General features: G+C 46.3%; 1 long non-coding RNA gene across 1 annotated transcript; it reads right to left on the reverse strand.

Annotated features, from left to right (window-relative positions):
* Positions 1–13,558: 13,558 nt before the first annotated feature.
* Positions 13,559–18,977, reverse strand: LOC117521633. Its single transcript, XR_004564003.1, has 3 exons — positions 18,815–18,977; positions 17,993–17,994; positions 13,559–13,570 (listed from the first exon to the last, which is right to left on the reverse strand). It is a non-coding gene; the product is annotated as an uncharacterized LOC117521633 (long non-coding RNA).
* Positions 18,978–23,390: the final 4,413 nt, after the last annotated feature.

Raw genomic sequence — 23,390 nt, forward strand, 5'->3', positions numbered from 1 at the left:
ACAGTGTGGTGGCATTCAGAGGCAAAGACAAATATGAGGACAAAGGCAAGGCAAGGCAAGGTCAAATACCGGCAATGCAAAACAGGACAAGGAATGAAGGCTGGAAGGTGAAATACATTAAACAATCTGGCAGGGAAGTGTGGGAATTAGGTGTGGTGATGGTTCTGGAAAAGGGGCATGACCACAAAACACAAAGGCAAGTGCAAGATTGTGAAGTAAGACAAAAACAAAGCAGAGTGGACCAACGGTGAATAGCGTACTGTGCCAAAAGAAAGAAAAAATAAGATAACCTAAAAGAAAAAAGAATTAACCAGAAAACAAATGTAATATTGAAAAGAGAAAAACAAGAAATAATGGCTAAGAGTAGCAAAGCAAAAAGTTAATCCAACCTACTGAATGAACCAAAACAAAATAAAGATAAACAGAGAACAAAACCAGTTACACAAGCATTACACAATAAATGAGATAAACCAAACTATGACCTAAGGGACTGAAGAGAAAAAAAGTCTTGAGTAAAAAATAAATAAATAAAAGAAAATTCAATAAATGAAGACAACATGACATAACAAACTTGCAAGGCAGAAACGAAACACATGGCTAAAATGTGATAAACAGAAGATATAAATGAAACAAAACCAGACAAGATCGCCATCTGAAATTCACAAACAAAACCACAGGGAAAAGAAAGACAAACAGAAAACAAAACCAATGATCACATGAGCATGACCAGAATATAAATACAGATGTTCAGTGCACGAGAGCCGACATTGGTTCAAAAAGTGACAGGAGCCCAAAACAGGCCAGATCATGACATAAACAAAATAAATAACAATAAAACAATAAGTGCCAATGCGTTCATGTACAATACAATAGTAAGTGCATGACAACAATACAAAAAATCCCCAGATTAAAGAGTTTATGATACAGAAAAAAATGGTGTGATTTATACTCCAGGAAAATGCGTTTTTTTTTTTTTTTTTGAGAAGAGTGCTAGGTCATTTCGTTGTTGGAGACTATGGCTTCCTGACTACATATGCACAGCAACTCCTATGGGCCTCTGTCACAGAGGAATGAAGTTGATCAGCATGAAATTAAGGGAAATAGTAGTAGAAGCTCATTCTAGAGAGGAGGAGAGACTGAGATGGTTTGATGGCATCTGTGGTGGCTTGTTGTCAGCTCTCTCTATCCTGTTCGCCAGGTTTTTTGTTGTTTGAAGCTATCCCTTTGCTCTGTGTGTTTTGCCAGAACGTCTCTGCTTTGGTTGTGTATAACCATCAGACTCTCTTGGACATTAATGCTCTTTGTGAGCCGATGCTGTCATCTGAGTCTGGGCTGAGAAAGCCCCACCTTGATCTGCCGTCTGTGATTGCAGAGGTCCTGGTCCACCTGCTCCGCTTTCCTTCTGCTCCTTTCCGGAGGAGGCGTTTTAGAAGGCACAGAAAGCGGAGCAGTGTGTCAGTGAAATTTAAGGCCTACCTGGCAGCCTTCGCTGGAGGGTCTGATCCTCGCCTCCTCTGGGATGGACAATATTTTGGACGTGGGAGTGCGTGCTGTGCACGAGGGACTACTTGGACTGTCCTCTCCGATGATAGGACTGGTTCTGAGTCACTGGCTGCTGAGGAGCTGAATCTCCACATGGCTTCACTATATATATATATATATATATATATATATATATATATATATAATCATACTGACAAAGTGAAAAACCTTGGGGTTTATAAATTAATAAATTTGAAATTTGTTGGGACTTGTGAAGAAGGAAAAGAGGGAGGTTAACAGAGAGGTTGATGAGGGAGATGTTGGGAAAGTGTAGGAACACGGACCCACAACAGGGGGCGCAAATGAACGGACAATGGAGTAAGTCAAAATAACAAGCTTTACTGTTGTGAATGTGCACAACGAATACAACCAATCACAGCAATGGACTACAGTCAATTCACAAAAGTGTCGTGTGGGCAGGCTCGAAGATAGGAGACGCCTCTCCAAGGTAAGACCGGAACCACACGGCTTCCTCCGCCACAGGACCCCGGGAATACTGGAGCCGCCAAGTCCCGAACTCCCAGGTGGCCACTGCCTCCGCGTGTCGGACCTGGTACTGCTGGCGAGGAACAAAGGACAGTTAGATGGGGGCGCGTTTGCACCCAGGACTCCGAACAGCAGGGAAGTTACCTCCACCTCTCGTTGGAACAGTAATCCACAAACTAAGCACAAATCCAAAAAGATACACTCCGTAGCTTTGATACGTTACCTCTCTGGTAGAAACGATATCTCGGCGATGAGGTGGAGATGCCGTCCTGCTGATATACCCCAGTGATAATTGCCGTCAGCTGTCTCAGGTGATGGGTGACAGCTGTTACCGAGGCTGCTCCTGTGGGGCGGCGGCGCCCTCTGGTGCCTGGAGCCCGCACTCCAGGCAGGGCGCCCTCTGGTGGTGGTGGGCCAGCAGTACCTCCTCTTCAGCGGCCCACACAACAGGACCCCCCCCTCAACGGGCGCCTCCTGGCGCCCGACCGGGCTTGTCCGGGTGGCGACGGTAGAAGTCGGCCAGGAGGGCCGGGTCCAGGATGAAGCTCCTCTTCACCCAGGAGCGTTCTTCGGGACCATACCCCTCCCAGTCCACCAGATATTGAAAGCCCCGGCCCATCCGACGGACGTCCAACAACCGGCGCACTGTCCAAGCCGGCTCGCCATCGATGATCCGGGCAGGAGGTGGTGCCGGACCGGGTGTACAGAGGGGCGAGGTGTGATGGGGCTTGAGCTTCGACACATGAAATACAGGATGGATCCGCAGTGAGGCTGGAAGCTGAAGCCTCACTGCGGCGGGATTGATGACCTTGAGGATTTTAAACGGTCCTATGTACCTGTCCTGTAGTTTAGGGGAGGCCACTTGTAGTGGGATGTCCTTTGTGGACAACCACACTTCCTGCCCGGGGCGATACGTAGGGGCCGGGGTCCGCCGCCGGTCTGCATGGGTCTTCGCCCTCATCCGGGCCTTCAACAAAGCAGAACGGGCGGCACGCCACACCCGACGGCACTTCCGCAGGTGGGCCTGGACCGAGGGCACACCGACCTCTCCCTCAACCACCGGGAACAACGGGGGCTGATACCCAAACACACCTCAAAGGGGGAGAGGCCGGTGGCTGATGACACTTGACTGTTGTGGGCGTACTCGATCCAGGCCAGATGAGTACTCCAGGCCGCCGGGTGCGCGGCTGTCACACAACGCAGTGTTTGCTCCATTTCTTGATTGGCCCGCTCTGCTTGCCCGTTGGTCTGGGGGTGATACCCGGACGAGAGACTGACCGTGGCCCCCAGTTCCCGGCAAAAGCTCCTCCAGACATGCGAGGAGAACTGGGGACCGCGATCGGAGACGATGTCTGATGGTATCCCATGCAGGCGGACGACGTGGTGGACCAGGAGGTCCGCTGTCTCCTGGGCCGTTGGGAGCTTCGGGAGGGCCACGAAGTGGGCCGCCTTGGAGAATCGGTCCACTATCGTGAGGATCACGGTGTTTCCCTGGGACGGCGGGAGGCCCGTGACAAAATCCAGGCCGATGTGGGACCAGGGGCGATGAGGCACGGGCAGCGGCTGTAGCAGTCCCGGAGCCTTGCGATGGTCGGCCTTGCCCCTGGCACAGGTGGTACAGGCCTGGATATAGTCCCGGACGTCGGCCTCCAGGGATGCCCACCAGAAGCGCTGCCGGACAACTGCCACGGTTCTTCGCACCCCTGGATGACAGGAGAGCTTAGAGCCGTGACAGAAGTCCAGGACTGCAGCCCTTGCCTCTGGTGGGACGTAAAGTCTGTTCTTTGGTCCAGTCCCGGGGTCCGGGCTTCGTGCCAGGGCCTCCCGGACGGTTCTCTCAACGTCCCAGGTGAGGGTGGCCACGATAGTGGACTCCGGGATGATGGGTTCCGGTGGATCCGACAACTCCGCTTTGACCTCGTCTTCGTGTACCCGGGACAAGGCATCCGACTTCTGGTTCTTGGTCCCGGGCCGGTAGGTGATGCGGAAGTCAAAACGGCCGAAGAACAGTGATCAGCGGGCTTGCCTGGGATTCAGCCGCTTGGCGGTCCTGATATACTCCAGGTTCCGGTGGTCAGTGAAAACCGTGAATGGCACGGACGTTCCCTCCAACAGGTGTCTCCACTCTTCAAGAGCCTCTTTCACCGCAAGGAGTTCTCGGTTGCCGACGTCATAGTTCCGTTCAGCCGGGGTCAACCTGCGGGAAAAATAGGCACACGGATGAAGGACCTTATCGGTCTTCCCACTCTGGGACAGCACAGCTCCTATCCCTGAGTCCGAGGCATCCACTTCAACCACTAACTGGCGACTAGGATCGGGCTGCACCAGAACGGGTGCAGACGAGAAGCGCCGTTTCAACTCCTTGAACGCGGCCTCGCAACGATCCGACCAGGTGAAGGGGACTTTTGGTGAGGTCAGGGCTGTCAGGGGGCTAACAACCTGACTGTAGCCCTTAATGAACCTCCTGTAGAAATTCGCAAAGCCGAGGAACTGTTGCAGCTTCCTACGGCTTGTGGGTTGGGGCCAGTCTCTCACCGCTGCAACCTTGGCCGGATCAGGTGCGACGGAGTTGGGGGAGATGATGAACCCCAGGAAGGACAAAGAGGTGCGGTGAAACTCACACTTCTCGCCCTTAACAAACAGCCGGTTCTCCAATAACCGCTGCAGGACCTGACGTACATGCCGGACATGAGTCTCAGGATCCGGAGAAAAGATGAGTATATCGTCTAGATATACGAAGACGAACCGGTGCAGGAAGTCCCGCAATACGTCGTTAACCAAGGCTTGGAACGTCGCGGGGGCGTTTGTGAGGCCGAACGGCATGACCAGGTACTCAAAGTGACCTAAGGGGGTGTTGAATGCCGTCTTCCACTCGTCTCCCTTCCGGATCCGAACCAGATGATACGCGTTTCTAAGATCAAGCTTGGTAAAAATCTTGGCTCCATGCAGGGGCGTGAACACCGAATCCAACAGGGGTAACGGGTATCGGTTGCGAACCGTGATTTCGTTCAGCCCCCTATAATCGATGCATGGACGAAGTCCGCCATCTTTTTTACCCACAAAAAAGAAACCTGCGCCCATCGGGGAGGTGGAATTTCGGATCAACCCGGCAGCTAACGAGTCCCGGATGTAGGTCTCCATTGATTTGCGCTCAGGCCGTGAGAGGTTGTACAGTCTACTGGACGGGAACCCACTGCCTGGAACCAAATCGATGGCACAATCGTACGGACGGTGGGGGGGGAGTGTGAGCGCCAGATCCTTGCTGAACACGTCGACAAGGTCGTGGTACTCCACCGGCACCGTCCCCAGATTGGGCGGGACTCTGACCTCCTCCTTAGCTTGGGAGCCGGGAGGAACCGAGGAACCTAGACACACCCGATGGCAGGTCTCGCTCCACTGAACCACTACCCCGGACGGCCAATCAATCCGGGGATTGTGCTTCAACATCCAGGGAAAGCCTAAAACCACACGGGAAGTGGCCTGAGTCACAAAAAACTCGATCACCTCCCGGTGGTTTCCTGACACCACCAGCGTTACAGGTGGTGTCTTATGTGTGATCGGAGGGAGCAGGGAGCCATCTAGCGCTCGAACCTGCACAGGCGAGGTAAGCGCCACCAGAGGGAGCCCTATCTCCCTGGCCCATCTGCAGTCCAACAGATTCCCCTCAGAGCCCGTGTCCACCAGTGCTGGGGCCTTCAGGGTTAAATCCTCATACAGGATCGTGACTGGGAGTCGTGTAGCAATGTGGGTGTGTCCCACGTGAATGTCTCGGCCCACCCCTAGCCCAGTCTCTAGGGGCGGGCGTTGGTGTTGTAACCGCTCGGGGCAGTCTCTCACATGGTGCTCTAGTGCACCACAAACAAAACAAGCTCCATGGGCCCGTCTCCTCTGTGCAGCTGGTGCCCTAAATGTTGCCCTACTCGTGTCCATAGCTTCGTCAGTAGGGGGAGCTGTGGCCCCACGGAGCGCAGGGGCCAGTGGAGCGTGGGGAAGGCGGAGCGCGGTCGGAACCGGAAGGGAGAGGGACGGCGCGTGCCCGGCCACGCCCTTCGTCTCGTTCCCGCCGACGTTCTTCTAACCGGTTGTCCAACCGTATGACAAGATCGATAAGCCCGTCTAAATCCCGCGGTTCGTCCTTAGCCACCAGGTGCTCCTTGAGAACCAAAGACAGTCCGTTTACAAAGGCGGCGCGGAGGGCAGCGTTATTCCAGCCGGATCTCGCAGCCGCGATGCGGAAGTCGACTGCATAAACAGCTGCGCTCCGGCGCCCCTGTCTCATTGACAGTAGCACGGTTGAAGCGGTCTCGCCCCTATTAGGGTGATCGAACACGGTTCTGAGCCCCCTCACAAACCCATCGTATGTCAGAAGGAGCCGTGAATTCTGCTCCCAGAGCGCTGTAGCCCAAGCGCGTGCCTCACCGCGAAGCAGGTTTATGACATAAGCTACTTTAGTAGCATCGGTCGCGTACATAACGGGACGCTGTGCGAAGACGAGCGAACACTGCATCAGAAAATCCGCGCACGTCTCCACACAGCCTCCGTACGGCTCTGGAGGGCTTATGTATGCTTCCGGGGAAGGAGGGAGAGGTCGTTGAACAACCAGTGGAACGTCAACGGTACGCACAGGATCTACGGGAGGGAGAGCCGCAGCGGCGCCCGGAGGGCGCGCTTCCACCTGCGCGGCGAGAGCCTCCACCCTGCGGTTCAGGAGGACGTTCTGCTCGGTCATGAAATCCAACCGAGTCGTGAAAGCGGTGAGGATCCGCTGCAACTCACCGATTACCCCTCCCGCGGACGCCTGCGCGTCCTGTTCTTCCATTGGCCGTTCAACAGCCGGTTGACGCCCCTCGGGATCCATGACGCTGGCCGAGATATCCTGTTGGGAAAGTGTAGGAACACGGACCCACAACAGGGGGCGCAAATGAACGGACAATGGAGTAAGTCAAAATAACAAGCTTTACTGTTGTGAATGTGCACAACGAATACAACCAATCACAGCAATGGACTACAGTCAATTCACAAAAGTGTCGTGTGGGCAGGCTCGAAGATAGGAGACGCCTCTCCAAGGTAAGACCGGAACCACACGGCTTCCTCCGCCACAGGACCCCGGGAATACTGGAGCCGCCAAGTCCCGAACTCCCAGGTGGCCACTGCCTCCACGTGTCGGACCTGGTACTGCTGGCGAGGAACAAAGGACAGTTAGATGGGGGGCGCGTTTGCACCCAGGACTCCGAACAGCAGGGAAGTTACCTCCACCTCTCGTTGGAACAGTAATCCACAAACTAAGCACAAATCCAAAAAGATACACTCCGTAGCTTTGATACGTTACCTCTCTGGTAGAAACGATATCTCGGCGATGAGGTGGAGATGCCGTCCTGCTGATATACCCCAGTGATAATTGCCGTCAGCTGTCTCAGGTGATGGGTGACAGCTGTTACCGAGGCTGCTCCTGTGGGGCGCCGGCGCCCTCTGGTGCCTGGAGCCCGCACTCCAGGCAGGGCGCCCTCTGGTGGTGGTGGGCCAGCAGTACCTCCTCTTCAGCGGCCCACACAACAGGAGAACAAGGTGAGATCAAAATGGATGATGGCTGTGGTGCCCCTAAGGTGAAAAAAATCACCTGATTTAGATGGGCTCATATGTATTTTTAAGCATATTTAAAACAAGAAAATTCCTTTTTATGTGTTTATTTTTAAAAGACAAATTACTGGAGTTTGAATCCATTTTAATATTTCATCAATAAGGCAGAAGTGTGTTGGCTTTTTTTTGGGGGGGGGGGGGAGGTTACTATTTTGGGAGGTTGTGTGACATTACTTTGGACTTTCACAGGAATCAAAGACTAGACAAAATAAACTCTAATAATTCAACAATAAATGCCAGTAATAAAAAGCACACGACAACAATGCAAAATACTCCCAAATTAAAATTAAAGAGCTGATACACAAAAAAAGGTTTGGCTTATCTTTGAAATGTATTCTTCGTGAGGTATTTTTAACAGTGCAACTTAAACTCTATATTCTCTCTATCACTTCACACTGACACATTTTCTATTTTCCTTATATTTTTGCATATTCTGGATCACCAGATCCGGAATTCCGGATCTGATCATCACCAACCTTTGTTGTTTGATAGAATATTAACTATGTTACACCATAATTTTTTCAAGCCTTTCTGCCTTGTTTTTGTGGAGTTAGAAACGAGAATGTCAAAATTCCCCCTATCCCGCAATGGTGAAGAATCCTTTAAAAATTCCTGGATCCGGATCGTGATCCGGATCACTACTAAAATTTAATCACTTGTTCCTTTTGACATTTCCAACCACTCCACAAAATTTCATCAAAATCCATTCAAAACCTTTTGAGTTATCCTGCTGACAAACAGACAGACAAACAAACAAACAAACTCGACTGAAAACATAACCTCCTTGGCGGAGGAAATAATTTATTTGGAAGCCTGACAAATGGAATAATCATGAACTGATAAAATGTTCGTGGTAGTGTGTGTGTGTGAGTGAGTGAGTGAGACTGTAAACACTGTCAGCTCAATCAATCAATCAATCAATTTTATTTATATAGCGCCAAATAACAACAAACAGTTGCCCCAAGGTGCTTTATATTGTAAGGCAAGGCCATACAATAATTACGTAAAAACCCCAACGGTCAAAACGACCCCCTGTGAGGAAGCACTTGGCGACAGTGGGAAGGAAAAACTCCCTTTTAAACAGGAAGAAACCTCCAGCAGACCAGGCTCAGGGAGGGGCAGTCTTCTGCTGGGACTGGATGGGGCTGAGGGAGAGAACCAGGAAAAAGACATGCTGTGGAGGGGAGCAGAGATCATTCAGTAATGATTAAATGCAGAGTGGTGCATACAGAGCAAAAAGAGAAAGAAACACTCAGTGCATCATGGGAACCCCCCCAGCAGTCTAAGTCTATAGCAGCATAACTAAGGAATGGTTTAGGGTCACCTGATCCAGCCCTAACTATAAGCTTTAGCAAAAAGGAAAGTTTTAAGCCTAATCTTAAAAGTAGAGGGTGTCTGTCTCCCTGATCTGAATTGGGAGCTGGTTCCACAGGAGAGGAGCCTGAAATAAAATTGATTGATTGATTGATTGAAAGCTGAAGGCTCTGCCTCTCATTCTACTCTTACAAACCCTAGGAACTACAAGTAAGCCTGCAGTCTGAGATCGAAGCGCTCTATTGGGGTGATATGGTACTATGATGTCCCTAAGATAAGATGGGACCTGATTATTCAAAACCTTATAAGTAAGAAGAAGAATTTTAAATTCTATTCTAGAATTAACAGGAAGCCAATGAAGAGAGGCCAATATTGGGTGAGATATGCTCTCTCCTTCTAGTCCCCGTTACTACTCTAGCTGCAGCATTTTGAATTAACTGAAGGCTTTTCAGGGAACTTTTAGGACAACCTGATAATAATGAATTACAATAGTCCAGCCTAGAGGAAATAAAGGCATGAATTAGTTTTTCAGCATCACTCTGAGACAAGACCTTTCTAATTTTAGAGATATGCCTTTCTAATTTTAGAGATATTGCGTAAATGCAAAAAAGAAGTCCTACATATTTGTTTAATATGTGCATTGAATAATATCCTGATCAAAAATGACTCCAAGATTTCTCACAGTATTACTAGAGGTCAGGGTAATGCCATCCAGAGTAAGGATCTGGTTAGACACCATGTTTCTAAGATTTGTGGGGCCAAGTACAATAACTTCAGTTTTATCTGAGTTTAAAAGCAGGAAATTAGAGGTCATCCATGTCTTTATGTCTGTAAGACAATCCTGCAGTTTAGCTAATTGGTGTGTGTCCTCTGGCTTCATGGATAGATAAAGCTGGGTATCATCTGCGTAACAATGAAAATTTAAGCAATGCTGTCTAATAATACTGCCTAAGGGAAGCATGTATAAAGTGAATAAAATTGGTCCTAGCACAGAACCTTGTGGAACTCCATAATTAACCTTAGTCTGTGAAGAAGATTCCCCATTTACATGAACAAATTGTAATCTATTAGAAAATATGATTCAAACCACCGCAGCGCAGTGCCTTTAATACCTATGGCATGCTCTAATCTCGTAATAAAATGTTATGGTCAACAGTATCAAAAGCAGCACTGAGGTCTAACAGAACAAGCACAGAGATGAGTCCACTGTCTGATGCCATAAGAAGATCATTTGTAACCTTCACTAATGCTGTTTCTGTACTATGATGAATTCTAAAACCTGACTGAAACTCTTCAAATAGACCATTCCTCTGCAGATGATCAGTTAGCTGTTTTACAACTACCCTTTCAAGAATTTTTGAGAGAAAAGGAAGGTTGGAGATTGGCCTATAATTAGCTAAGATAGCTGGGTCAAGTGATGGCTTTTTAAGTAATGGTTTAATTACTGCCACCTTAAAAGCCTGTGGTACATAGCCAACTAATAAAGATCGATTGATCATATTTAAGATCGAAGCATTAAATAATGGTAGGGCTTCCTTGAGCAGCCTGGTAGGAATGGGGTCTAATAGACATGTTGATGGTTTGGAGGAAGTAACTAATGAAAATAACTCAGACAGAACAATCGGAGAGAAAGAGTCTAACCAATACCGGCATCACTGAAAGCAGCCAAAGATAACGATACGTCTTTGGGATGGTTATGAGTAATTTTTTCTCTAATAGTTAAAATTTTATTAGCAAAGAAAGTCATGAAGTCATTACTAGTTAAAGTAAAGGAATACTCGGCTCAGTAGAGCTCTGACTCTTTGTCAGCCTGGCTACAGTGCTGAAAAGAAACCTGGGGTTGTTCTTATTTTCTTCAATTAGTGATGAGTAGTAAGATGTCCTAGCTTTACGGAGGGCTTTTTTTATAGAGCAACAGACTCTTTTTCCAGGCTAAGTGAAGATCTTCTAAATTAGTGAGATGCCATTTCCTCTCCAACTTACGGGTTATCTGCTTTAAGCTGCGAGTTTGTGAATTATACCACGGAGTCAGGCACTTCTGATTTAAAGCTCTCTTTTTCAGAGGAGCTATAGCATCCAAAGTTGTCTTCAATGAGGATGTAAAATTATTGACGAGATACTCTATCTCACTTACAGAGTTTAGGTAGCTACTCTGCACTGTGTTGGTATGTGGCATTAGAGAACATAAAGAAGGAATCATATCCTTAAACCTAATTACAGCGCTTTCTGAAAGACTTCTAGTGTAATGAAACTTATTCCCCACTGCTGGGTAGTCCATCAGAGTAAATGTAAATGTTATTAAGAAATGATCAGACAGAAGGAAGTTTCAGGGAATACTGTTAAGTCTTCAATTTCCATACCATAAGTCAGAACAAGATCTAAGATATGATTAAAGTGGTGGGTGGACTCATTTACATTTTTGAACAAAGCCAATTGAGTCTAATAATAGATTAAATGCAGTGTTGAGGCTGTCATTCTCAGCATCTGTGTGGATGTTTAAAATCGCCCACTATAATTATCTTATCTGAGCTAAGCACTAAGTCAGACAAAAGTTCTGAAAATTCACAGAGAACTCACAGTACCAGGTGGACGATAGATAATAACAAATAAAACTGGTTCTTGGGACTTCCAATTTGGATGGACAAGACTAAGAGTCAAGCTTTCAAATGAATTAAAGCTCTGTCTGGGTTTTTGATTTAATTAATAAGCTGGAATGGAAGATTGCTGCTAATCCTCCGCCTCGTCCGTGCTACGAGCATTCTGGCAGTTAGTGTGACTCAGGGGTGTTGACTCATTTAAACTAACATATTCATCCTGCTGTAACCAGGTTTCTGTAAGGCAGAATAAATCAATATGTGATCAATTATTATATCATTTACTAACAGGGACTTAGAAGAGAGAGGACCTAATGTTTAATAGACCACATTTAACTGTTTTAGTCTGTGGTGCAGTTGAAGGTGCTATATTATTTTTTCTTTTTGAATTTTTATGCTTAAATAGATTTTTGCTGGTTATTGGTGGTCTGGGAGCAGGCACCGTCTCTACGGGGATGGGGTAATGAGGGGATGGCAGGGGGAGAGAAGCTGCAGAGAGGTGTGTAAGACTACAACTCTGCTTCCTGGTCCCAACCCTGGATAGTCACGGTTTGGAGGATTTAAGAAAATTGGCCAGATTTCTAGAAATGAGAGCTGCTCCATCCAAAGTGGGATGGATGCCGTCTCTCCTAACAAGACCAGGTTTTCCCCAGAAGCTTTGCCAATTATCTATGAAGCCCACCTCATTTTTGGACACCACTCAGACAGCCAGCAATTCAAGCAGAAGATGCGGCTAAACATGTCACTCCCGGTCCGATTGGGGAGGGGCCCAGAGAAAACTACAGAGTCCGACATTGTTTTTGCAAAGTTACACACCTGATTCAATGTTAATTTTAGTGACCTCCAATTGGCGTAACCGGGTGTCATTACTGCCGAGTGAATTACAATCTTACCAAATTTACCTTAGCCTTAGCCAGCAGTTTCAAATTTCCTTCAATGTCGCCTGCTCTGGCCCCCCGGAAGACAATTGACTATGGTTGCTGATGTCGCTTACTTCACATTTCTCAAAACAGAGTCGCCTAACCAGAGTTTGATCTTCGGTGGGTGTGTAGTCGAGTGGGGTTTAACGTTTAGAAATGTGAATGGGTTGGCGGTGTACACGGGGCTTCTGTTTAGGGCTACGCTTCCTCCTCACAGTCACCCAGTCGGCTGCTTTCCCGGCTGCTCAGGATCTGCAAGAGGGAAACTAACGGCGGCTAAGCTAGCGGATTCCTAAAACACCCAAAGTGAATAATGTGTAAAAATTTAGAGGTGATTCAGCAGAGGGAGGTTTAGTAAGGCACATGAAGATTACACTGTGAAACAAATCGTTATCTAGGTAACTAGATCAATCTAACTGCGCAAATTAAACAGCTAACAGATACAGCAAAACTCTGCTGTGCTCCGGAACAGGAAGTGATACAATACCGCAGTGAGAGCCAACCACCAGTAGAGGCAAGCCAAGTGTGTGTGTGCTCAGAACAGCACACACACACTAAAATTAAAAAGTGTAGTGTGCCGCTGCCAACAGTGTGTGACATTCACCACTTTACACGCACGTTTTTGACAAGGACTGAAACTGGGAGACAATCAGTTAAGAAGCTCTGCTGCTCCAGACTCACCATCAAGAAAAAAGAAACACATTGATCATATAACAAATAACATATTGAATGCTTACACGCCCAAATGTGCCCACACTGGTTCGTTCACAACAACATACACACAAAAAAATGAATGTCAGCTTCTAGTCTGTTCCCACCCCAACCCAATGCATTTTGCATCACATATGATGTGAACATGATGAAATGAAAAATGTTTCTATTAACACAACATATTCATCATGTGATGGCGTCTTTATAGCAACATGGTGCAGTCAGTAGCTCTGATCACATTCGGGAAATAGCTCTCACTGCAAATGCGCTTTAATGTTGGATTATGATGTACCTGGATGACATTCGGATGATTGTGATTCACAGCTGGCATGGCTCAGCTCAAGGTGACTGCACATGTCATGTTGACTGATCAGTCAGCTCCCGCTGGAATGTCCCTGTTGGAAGCCCAGTGGGTCAGACCTGTGTGGGCACAGACAACCCTGGTCCTCGCCATATTGCGCTCTGGGCCGGTCTCAGTTCTACACGTAACTCCAGTCTGGTCTTTGGAATCAAAATCAGCTGATGAGCCAATTATTCCATTTGCAAGTACTTGTAATCCTTGTGTTCCCTGAATCTATGCTCATGTTGATTGCTCCTTTATAAGGTCCTCTAACAACGTTAACGCAGTGATTGTTGGTGCCATTTTCCACATCACTTTACACAATGCTTTATGTCCACCCACATAATTGCAACAACGTGGGTGTTAATGCTCATCAGTGTTTCTCTGATGTTCACATCACTCTGATGACTTCTTGTTTTCAGCAGCGGAACAGTAGCTGTAGTAGCTGTACACCAGACAGAATTTTGCGTGAGCACCACTAGTGTTGTATAGTAACAAAGTAAAATATCTTCACTACTGTACTTAAGTACGTTTGGGAGACTTTGTACTTTATTTGAGTTTTTTTAAATTCAGTTACTTTCACTTTTACTCACTACATTTCCGACCTTAATTGCATACTTCTACTCTGATACATTTTCTATGTGCCATGCCGTTAGTCGTACAAAACACACACACACACACACACACACACACACACACACACACACACCACACACACAACACACACACACACAACACACACACACACACACACACACGAAAAAAAAGTCGTGTTTTCACACCGACTCCACTGATTACAAGTGACTGCAACAAAGTCAGGCCGATTTGTCATGAGGCATGTCCGGTAGGCTTTTTTGCAGTTTCGCACTGTTTGTCAGGAAAATGATCATTCTCTAACTTTCTGCAGCGCGGCTTTGCTTTGAACCTTGAACCAATCGAAGCGTGATTCGCAGTCGAACACTGCTTCGATCTACGATGTTTATTCATTGTCGCTTTATCCTAAACTTTCCACGCTAAAAACCCTGAAGAGCTATGTCTGTGAGTAATATTTAATATTTTTATGTTAAACCGACCTGTTATGGTCTTCTGAAACAGTTGATAGATGTTTTATAACTTAAAAACGGGACCGATGCAGGCGTTAGCGTCTATGGTGTTTTCAATGTTAATTTAGCATTAAGCTGCTCATCAGCGTTTTGTGTTGATGTTTCTGTATAATTAATGCTCAGCGTTCGTTGTAAAAGAGTCAAATTGTATTTTTTTAATATTTTTATTCATATAGCAAAACAACAAACAGTCTAATAATAGACAACTATAGTCAATAATAAGACTAATTGTTACATACAATTTTAGAGAAAGAGACAAAAGAACTAATGAATCAAAACACAACAGAAACGATAAAACCATTTAACAATGAAAAATAAATAAATACATATAGAAATAAATAACTGTTCTTGGAACACCTAGTGAGCAGTCTACTCTCATTTAGGTTTTGAAACTTGTTTTGAGTTTTTTGTGATGTGCAATTTTCAGTACTTTGACTAATACTACCAGTCATTTGCAAGCCTAGATAAACTTTTAATGTAAAAAAATCAGTCCATTTTGATTATAACATTTACTTGTACTTTACTTTCGATACGTCAGTACATTAGTTGTACATTACTTGTCATACTTAAGTACAATAAATACTAGATACTTTAAGACTTTTACTTGAGTCGCATTTCAATCGGTTACTTGAACTTCTACCAAAGTCATTTTTTTAATGGGTATCTGTACTTTTACTTAATGTGATTTTCCGGTACTTTATACAACACTGCGCACTGCATTTCCACAGTCATTCACTTGGATCCATCTGAATGTTGCCATGGAGACAGACGTTTGCCACATTTTTGTGTTGTACACACGCTTTGCCATGAGGCCCCTGTTGTCCTGCATGTTCTCCGTGTGGACTGCTGCAGCCACAGCTGATGATAGCTGATTGATTAGCTGATTAAATTTTTTCACAGCCAGTTTTCTTTGGATCAGATGAACAATGAAGATTTTCTCTGCAGAGTGAAACTTTTTCTGAGACATCAGCAGTGATTCAACTTAATGCTAAAACAGAGAAGGAATATAAAAGTAAAGAAAGAAGTTCAGCTGGTTTTCAGAAGGCACATGGGAGACCGGAGCCCTGATTTGATCTGTTTTGTTGTATTTATATCTTTGTGTTGCTGAATGATTGATGGAAATGAAGTCCAGAAGAAGATGCTCAGGTTTCATCCTGACTTGTCTGAAGAAACTGGCGGTAAAGTGACAATTTTCTATAAATCTTCAGTCTGTCAATGAAATGCCAACCAATATTTATTGTTTTTTTTTTTGTGTTTGTTTTTTTTTTACGTGAGAACATTTTGTTTTGTTGTTGTTTTTTGTAAATTTTGTAAAAGATTCTGATGATTGAAAATTTATTGATTGATATTGATTTATGAAAATATTTAAATTGTGTGGGGAGCCAATTATTCTGACCAGGACCAGAATCAACCAACACAGTAAATCAGATAATTCAGACATTTAGTTATAAATCAGAAATTCATCCTGTGTTTCTCTGTTTAAAAAAGGTAAAACTCCAGTGGTGTTGGATCTTGACATCAATACTGATCTGTTTTTCTTTGTCTCCAAAATGATAAATGGACATTTTCGGATTTGAACATTAAGTTTTGTGTTCTTATTGTCGCTGTGAGTTCAGAATCCAAGATTGAATTTAAACAAGTGCAGTTTGAAACTTTTCCCTCCAGATTCACAGATCACAAAAAGAAAAGTCAAACATGATGAAACCTGGAAATTAGATTTGAAACAGTCCACAAAGATTCTGAGACTTTTGGGACTCAGAGACAAAATGAGCTTCACACCCGCGCAGCCGCGGTTTAACACAAAGTAACCAGAAAGACGACAAATATCAACTCTGAGAAAAAGACACAGAAGATCTTTGTTCATTCACACATTTCCATGGAGCATGGACTGTGGACTGGACGACCCTGATATCGTCTGATCCCAAAGAGAGCAGAAGGTGTTCTGTTTTAGTCCCAGAGATCAGAAGACATCTGATCTGGTCCATCTGTGAACTCATGGACGCCCCCATCTTACGAAGGGATCTCTCACCAATACTGCCTGCTGATTGGCTGAAATCAATGTGGACGTCATTCATTCTGCAAAAATGAAAAAAAACAAACAAACAAAAACAAACAAACATATTACAAATGTGTCATAAAAATATGGAGCTAAATCCAGGCCAAAAGTTTTGTAATCTTAAAAATTAAAATTAAAAAATAAATAAAAAAAATCAATGTTGTTTTGAATTTTCTAATTATTTAAAATGATTATTAAATAAAAATAAGAGTAAGATATATATATATCTCATAACTTTGATTCAGTCTGTAATTATTTGATCAAATAATTTGTTTTCATTTTTACTCTGAAATATATTTAACGTGTTCTGTCATTTTATCAGTGGAGGATTAATTATTTCAGAATCAATCTATCATTTGGTTTCATATTTCTGTTTTCACCTTCAGATCTTTTTTCCACTTCAGATCTTATTTTTTCAGTTTCAAACTTTTGGCTCCATTCTGGAGGGCGTGGCGTCCATTGAGAGGGGGTGGAATGTGAGTGACAGCGAGCAAACAGTCCTCACATGATGTTGCTTTCAGGTAAACGTGGGTACTTTGATAAATAATGACTAAACACTTTCTCTCCACTGTATTGTCTTGATCTGTAAATAAAGTGATGCTAAGGACAAATATGTCTATTACAAGTAATTCTGGACACTCTTGGTATTTTTGATGATAAAAACTGGAAAATATGACAGATTGTAAAGTTTAAAACCCAATGTGTCCCAAATCCACACAAGACTGTGAACGTAGCGCAGCATCGCCATATGAATTAATATAAGATTTTCAATCAGTGACCAATTAGTTACTGTCTTTATCGTGGATTACTACGCAGCTGGGCATGAAAGAAAAGAGAAAATGAAAGCTCATACGAGGCTTTAAACCCTTGAGAATAAGCTGTTTATGTAATTGAGTGTAATGTTGGTTCGTTCGTCCGTGTGTGTACCGGATAGTGAATTTAATGACGATGTAACAAAGTGGCTGCCAGTTTCAGCGTAAGATTAATATGACAAGAACCAAACAGACTGCTGGTAAATGCAAAGCCAAAGCCACCGCAGCTTGTGGATCAGCAGCTCGGGGATTTTGTGTAGCAGTGGATCTCTCTCAGTGCCGCGGTGCCGGGCCTGTAACGACGAGTCTTCTTACACCGATGGTATCCGGAGTGCTTTTCATGGCAGCTTTGGCTTGGATTTACGGGCGGTCTGCTTGGTTCTGGTCATATTAAAGCTTCCTTCAGATCTGCTGAGCCAGGGTCTCTGTGTCACTTAGAAAGCTCTAATTTCTATTTCCTTATTGATGAACAATAACTGCTGGCAGTTTAAAATGAGCGACCTGCATTTTTATCACCTCTGTTTGAACAACGATGACAGCACAGAAGTTGACCATTTGAAGCTTATTGCAATTGTTCGCCAAATGCAGGCAGTGTATCACAGCGGCCACGGCATTGTGATCCAGGATGGCAGCGGGACACAAAATAACGTGACCGATACGTCACATGAAACCATCTATTAATTCCACACTCTCATGAGCGCCACTAGCTTAGCTTATGACAAGCTAAAAGTAGACGTTCTCATTTTGGCCAAACAACTTTCCACAGGTTCTGTATATTCTGTGTTAGCACGCTCCCGCGGCCTACGTGATTGATGAATTCCTGCGTAAAAGTAGTTCATTCTAACATTTACCAGTAATAAAATTATAAAGATAACTGAAGTTTTAAGAGTGGACATAATAAATATTTAAGAACTTAAAAGTTATGAGCATTGTAAACATTGACGGAGTTGATGCTGAAGAGTTCAGAAAGATATGATTGGAATGTTTTGAAGACCATTTACAGTTGATGATTAAAGACTGGGTGGTTAACTTGGTGTTAAAGTCAGAAACAAGAAGCTACACTGAAAGAGATCAGTTTGGGACAAAGAGACACATTCTGTGTGTGTTGTTCCAATGAGAGCGACACTGAGCAGGGTGGATTAATTCATGCGGCAATGCTGCGCTGCGTTCATGGTCTTGTGGGGGTTTGGGACACATCGTTTTTTTTTAGAAATAGGCATTAAACTTTACATCTTGCATATTTTACAGTTTTTTATATAAAAAATGACCAAGAGTGGTCCAGAATTACTTGTAATAGACATCCGCCCCCCCTCCTTTCAGGGTGGATCCTGGTGGAGTCCGATGGCTGAGACCAGGTCTGAGGAAGTGTAAGTCTGTTTGTACTTTGATCCATCTGTTTCCATAGAAACCACCCTCTGTGACATCACTCATTCAAGTCCTACTGACAGTGAAGCAGAGTTCAACATGATGGGGGATTCCACATGTGCTTTCTATTGACCTCTACTGGTGGTTGGCTCTCACTGCGGTATTGTATCACTTCCTGTTCCGGAGCACAGCGGTGTTTTCTGTATCTGTTAGCTGTTTTATCTGCGCAGTTAGATTGATCTAGTTATCTAGATTACGATTTGTTTCCCCAGTGTAATCTTTACGTGCCTTAACTAAAGCATCCTTCTGCTGAATCACCTCTAAATTATTACACATTATTCACTTTGGTGTTTTAGGAATCCGCTAGCTTAGCGTAGCTACTAGCTTAGCCGATTTAGCATGGCGCTTCTCCTGTCTCTCCGCACTTTCTGCTCTGGGTATGAAATGTTAGTATTCCTCGGCCTTTAGCGTAATGGTACTTGTAATAAGTGTAGCTTATTCGTAGCTTTGGAGGCCAGGCTGGGCGAATTGGAGACTCGGCTCCGCACCATGGAAAATTCTACAGCTAGCCAGGCCCCTGTAGTCGGTGCGGACCAAGGTAGCTTAGCAGCCGTTAGTTACCCCCTGGCAGATCCCGAGCAGCCGGGAAAGCAGGCCGACTGGGTGACTGTGAGGAGGAAGCGTAGCCCTAAACAGAAGCCCCGTGTACACCGCCAACCCGTTCACATCTCTAACCGTTTTTCCCCACTCGCCGACACCCGGAGGATCAAACTCTGGTTATTGGCGACTCTGTTTTGCGAAATGTGAAGTTAGCGACACCAGCAACCATAGTCAATTGTGTCCGGGGGCCAGAGCAGGCGACATTGAAGGAAATTTGAAACTGCTGGCTAAGGCTAAGCGTAAATTTGGTAAGATTGTAATTCACGTCGGCCAGTAATGACACCGGTTACGCCAATCGGAGGTCACTAAAATTAAACATTAAACGGTGTGTAACTTTGCAAAACAATGTCGGACTCTGTAGTTTTCTCTGGGCCCCCCCCAATCAGACGGGAGTGACATGTTTAGCCGCATGTTCTCCTTGAATGCTGGCTGTCTGAGTGGTGTCCAAAAAATGAGTGGGCTTCATAGATAATTGGCAAAGCTTCTGGGGAAACCTGGTCTTGTTAGAGAGACGGCATCCATCCCACTTTGGATGGAGAAGCTCTCATTTCTAGAAATCTGGCAATTTTTTAAATCCTCCAAACCGTGATATCCAGGGTTGGGACCAGGAAGCAGAGTTGTAGTCTTACAACCTCTCTGCAGATTCTCCCCCCTGCCATCCCCTCATTACCCATCCCCGTAGAGACGGTGCTGTCCCAGACCACCAATAACCAGCAAAAATCTATTTAAGCATAAAAATTCAAAAAGAAAAAAATAATATAGCACCTTCAACTGCACCACAGACTAAAACAGTTAAATGTGGTCTATTAAACATTAGGCTCTCTCTTCTAAGTCCCTGTTGGTAAATGATATAATAATTGATCAACATATGATTTATTCTGCCTTACAGAAACCTGGTTACAGCAGGATGAATATGTTAGTTTAAATGAGTCAACACCCCCGAGTCACATTAACTGTCAGAATGCTCGTAGCACGGGCCGGGGCGGAGGATTAGCAGCAATCTTCCATTCCAGCTTATTAATTAATCAAAAACCCAGACAGAGCTTTAATTCATTTGAAAGCTGACTCTTAGTCTTGTCCATCCAAATTGGAAGTCCCAAACCAGTTTTATTTGTTGTTATCTATCGTCCACCTGGTCGTTACTGTGAGTTTCTCTGTGAATTTTCAGACCTTTTGTCTGACTTAGTGCTTATGTTGTGTGGGCCGCTGAAGAGGAGGTACTGCTGGCCCACACCACCAGAGGGCGCCCTGTCTGGAGTGCGGGCTCCAGGCACCAGAGGGCACTGCCTCACAGGAGCAGCCAGGGTCAGCTATCACCCATCACCTGAGACGAGACAGTGATATCAATCAACAGGGAGGTATATCAGCAGGACGTCATCTCCACCTCATTGCCGAGATATCGCTCTACCAAGGAGGTAATGTATCCAGCCAAACTGATACATCTTTTGACCATTAAATACTTTTGCCTTTACACAGAAAGACAAAAAAAAGACAGCAGGAGACTGTATTTGGATAAGTACTCACATTCTCTGCCAACGTCATGGATCCCGAGGGGCGTCAACGGCTGTGAACGGCCAATGGAAGAACAGGACGCGCAGGCGTCCGCAGGAGGGGTAATCGGTGAGTTGCAGCGGATCCTCACCGCTTTCACGACTCGGTTAGATTTAATGACCGAGCAGAATGTCCCTGAACCGCAGGGTGGAGGCTCTCGCCGCGCAGGTGGAAGCGCGCCCTCCCACCTTCCCCGGAAGCATACATAGCCCCCAGAGCCGTACGGAGGCTGTGTGGAGACGTCGCGGATTTCCTTATGCAGTGTTTGCTCATCTTCGCACAGCGTCCAGTTATGTACGCGACTGATGCTAGCAAGGTAGCTTATGTAATAAACCTGCTTCGCGGCGAGGCACGCGCTTGGGCTACAGCGCTCTGGGAGCAAAATTCACGGCTCCTTCAGACATATGATGGGTTTGTGAGGGAGTTCAGAACCGTGTTCGATCACCCCAATAGAGAGAGAAACCGCTTCAACTGTGCTACTGTCGATGAGACAGGGGCGTCGGAGCGCAGCTGCCTATGCAGTCGACTTCCGCATCGCGGCTGCGAGGTCCGGCTGGAATAGCGCTGCCCTCCGCGCCGCCTTTGTAAACGGACTGTCATTGGTTCTTAAGGAGCACCTGGTGGCTAAGGACGAACCGCGGGATTTAGATGGGCTCATCGATCTTGTCATACGGTTAGACAACCGGTTAGAAGAACGTCGGCGGGAACGAGACGAAGGGCGTGGCCGGGCAGCGCCGTCCCTCTCCCTTCCGGTTCCGACCGCGCTCCGTCCCCACGCTCCACGGCCCCTGTGCTCCGTGGGGCCACAGCTCCCCTGCTGACGAAAGCTATGGACACGAGTGGCAACATTTAGGGCACCAGACACACAGAGGAGACGGGCCACGGAGCTTGTTTGTTTGTGGTGCGATAGAGCACCATATGAGAGACTGCCCGAGCGGTTAAACTCCAACGCCCGCTAGAGACTGGGCTAGGGGTGGGCCGACACATTCACGTGGGACACACCCACATTGCCAACGACTCCCAGTCACGATCCTTTATGAGGACTCAACCCTGAAGGCCCCAGCACTGGTGGACACGGGCTGTTGGACAGCAGATGGGCCAGGGAGATAGGGCTCCCTCTGTGGCGCTTACCTCGCCTGTACAGGCTTCAGCTTCCGGCCTCACTGCAGATTCATCCAGTGTTCCATGTTTCCAGAATCAAACCTCATCACACCTCACCCCTCTGCACTCGGTCCGGCACCACCTCCTGCCCGGATCATCGACGGCGAGAGGCTTGGACTATACGCCGGCTCCTGGACGTCCGACGGATGGGCCGGGGTTTGCAGTATCTGGTGGACTGGGAAGGGTACGGCCCCGAAGAGCACCCTGGGTGAAAAGGAGCTTCATCCTGGACCCGGCCCCCTGGCCGACTTCTACCGTCGCCACCGGACAAGCCTGGTCGTGCGCCAGGGGGCGCCCGTTGAGGGGGGGGTCCTGTGGTGGGCCGCTGAAGAGGAGGTATGCTGGCCCACCACCACCAGAGGGCGCCCTGTCTGGAGTGCGGGCTCCAGGCACCAAGAGGGCACTGCCGCCTCACAGGAGCAGCCAGGGTGACAGCTATCACCCATCACCTGAGACGAGACAGCTGATATCAATCAACAGGGAGGTATATCAGCAGGACGTCATCTCCACCTCATTGCTGAGATATCGCTCTACCAAGGAGGTAACGTATCCAGCCAAACTGATCTCTTTTGACCATAAATACTTTTTGCCTTTACACAGAAAGAAAAAGACAGCAGGAGACTGTATTTTGGATAAGTCTCACATTCCTGCACTCACCTGTAATTTCCTGACAAGAGGGGAGGTGGTGTTTCCACCCTGTGTGTGCTGGGTGCAGCCGCACCCACACCTGACTGTTTCTGTGCCTTGCCAGCAGTACCGGATCCGATGAGCGGAGGCAGTGGCCACCTGGGGTTCGGGACTTGGCGGCTCCAGTATCCCCGGGGTTCGGTGGCAGAGGAGATCGGGTGGTTCCGGTTCGACTGGACAGACGTCTCCTATCATCGAGCCTGCCACACACACCTTTGGAATTCGGTTACTGCTGTATTTGTAATCTGTTGTGTTTGTTGTGTGAATTCACAACAGTAAAACTTTGTGATTGACTTTCTCCATTGTCCGTTCATTTGCGCCCCCTGTTGTGGGTCCGTGTTCCTACACTTTCCCAACAGCTTAGCTCAGATAAGATAATTATAGTGGGCGATTTTAACATCCACACAGATGCTGAGAATGACAGCCTCAACACTGCATTTAATCTATTATT

The sequence above is a fragment of the Thalassophryne amazonica genome, chromosome 12, assembly GCF_902500255.1.
Source record: "Thalassophryne amazonica chromosome 12, fThaAma1.1, whole genome shotgun sequence".
Classification (NCBI taxonomy): Eukaryota; Metazoa; Chordata; class Actinopteri; order Batrachoidiformes; family Batrachoididae; genus Thalassophryne; species Thalassophryne amazonica.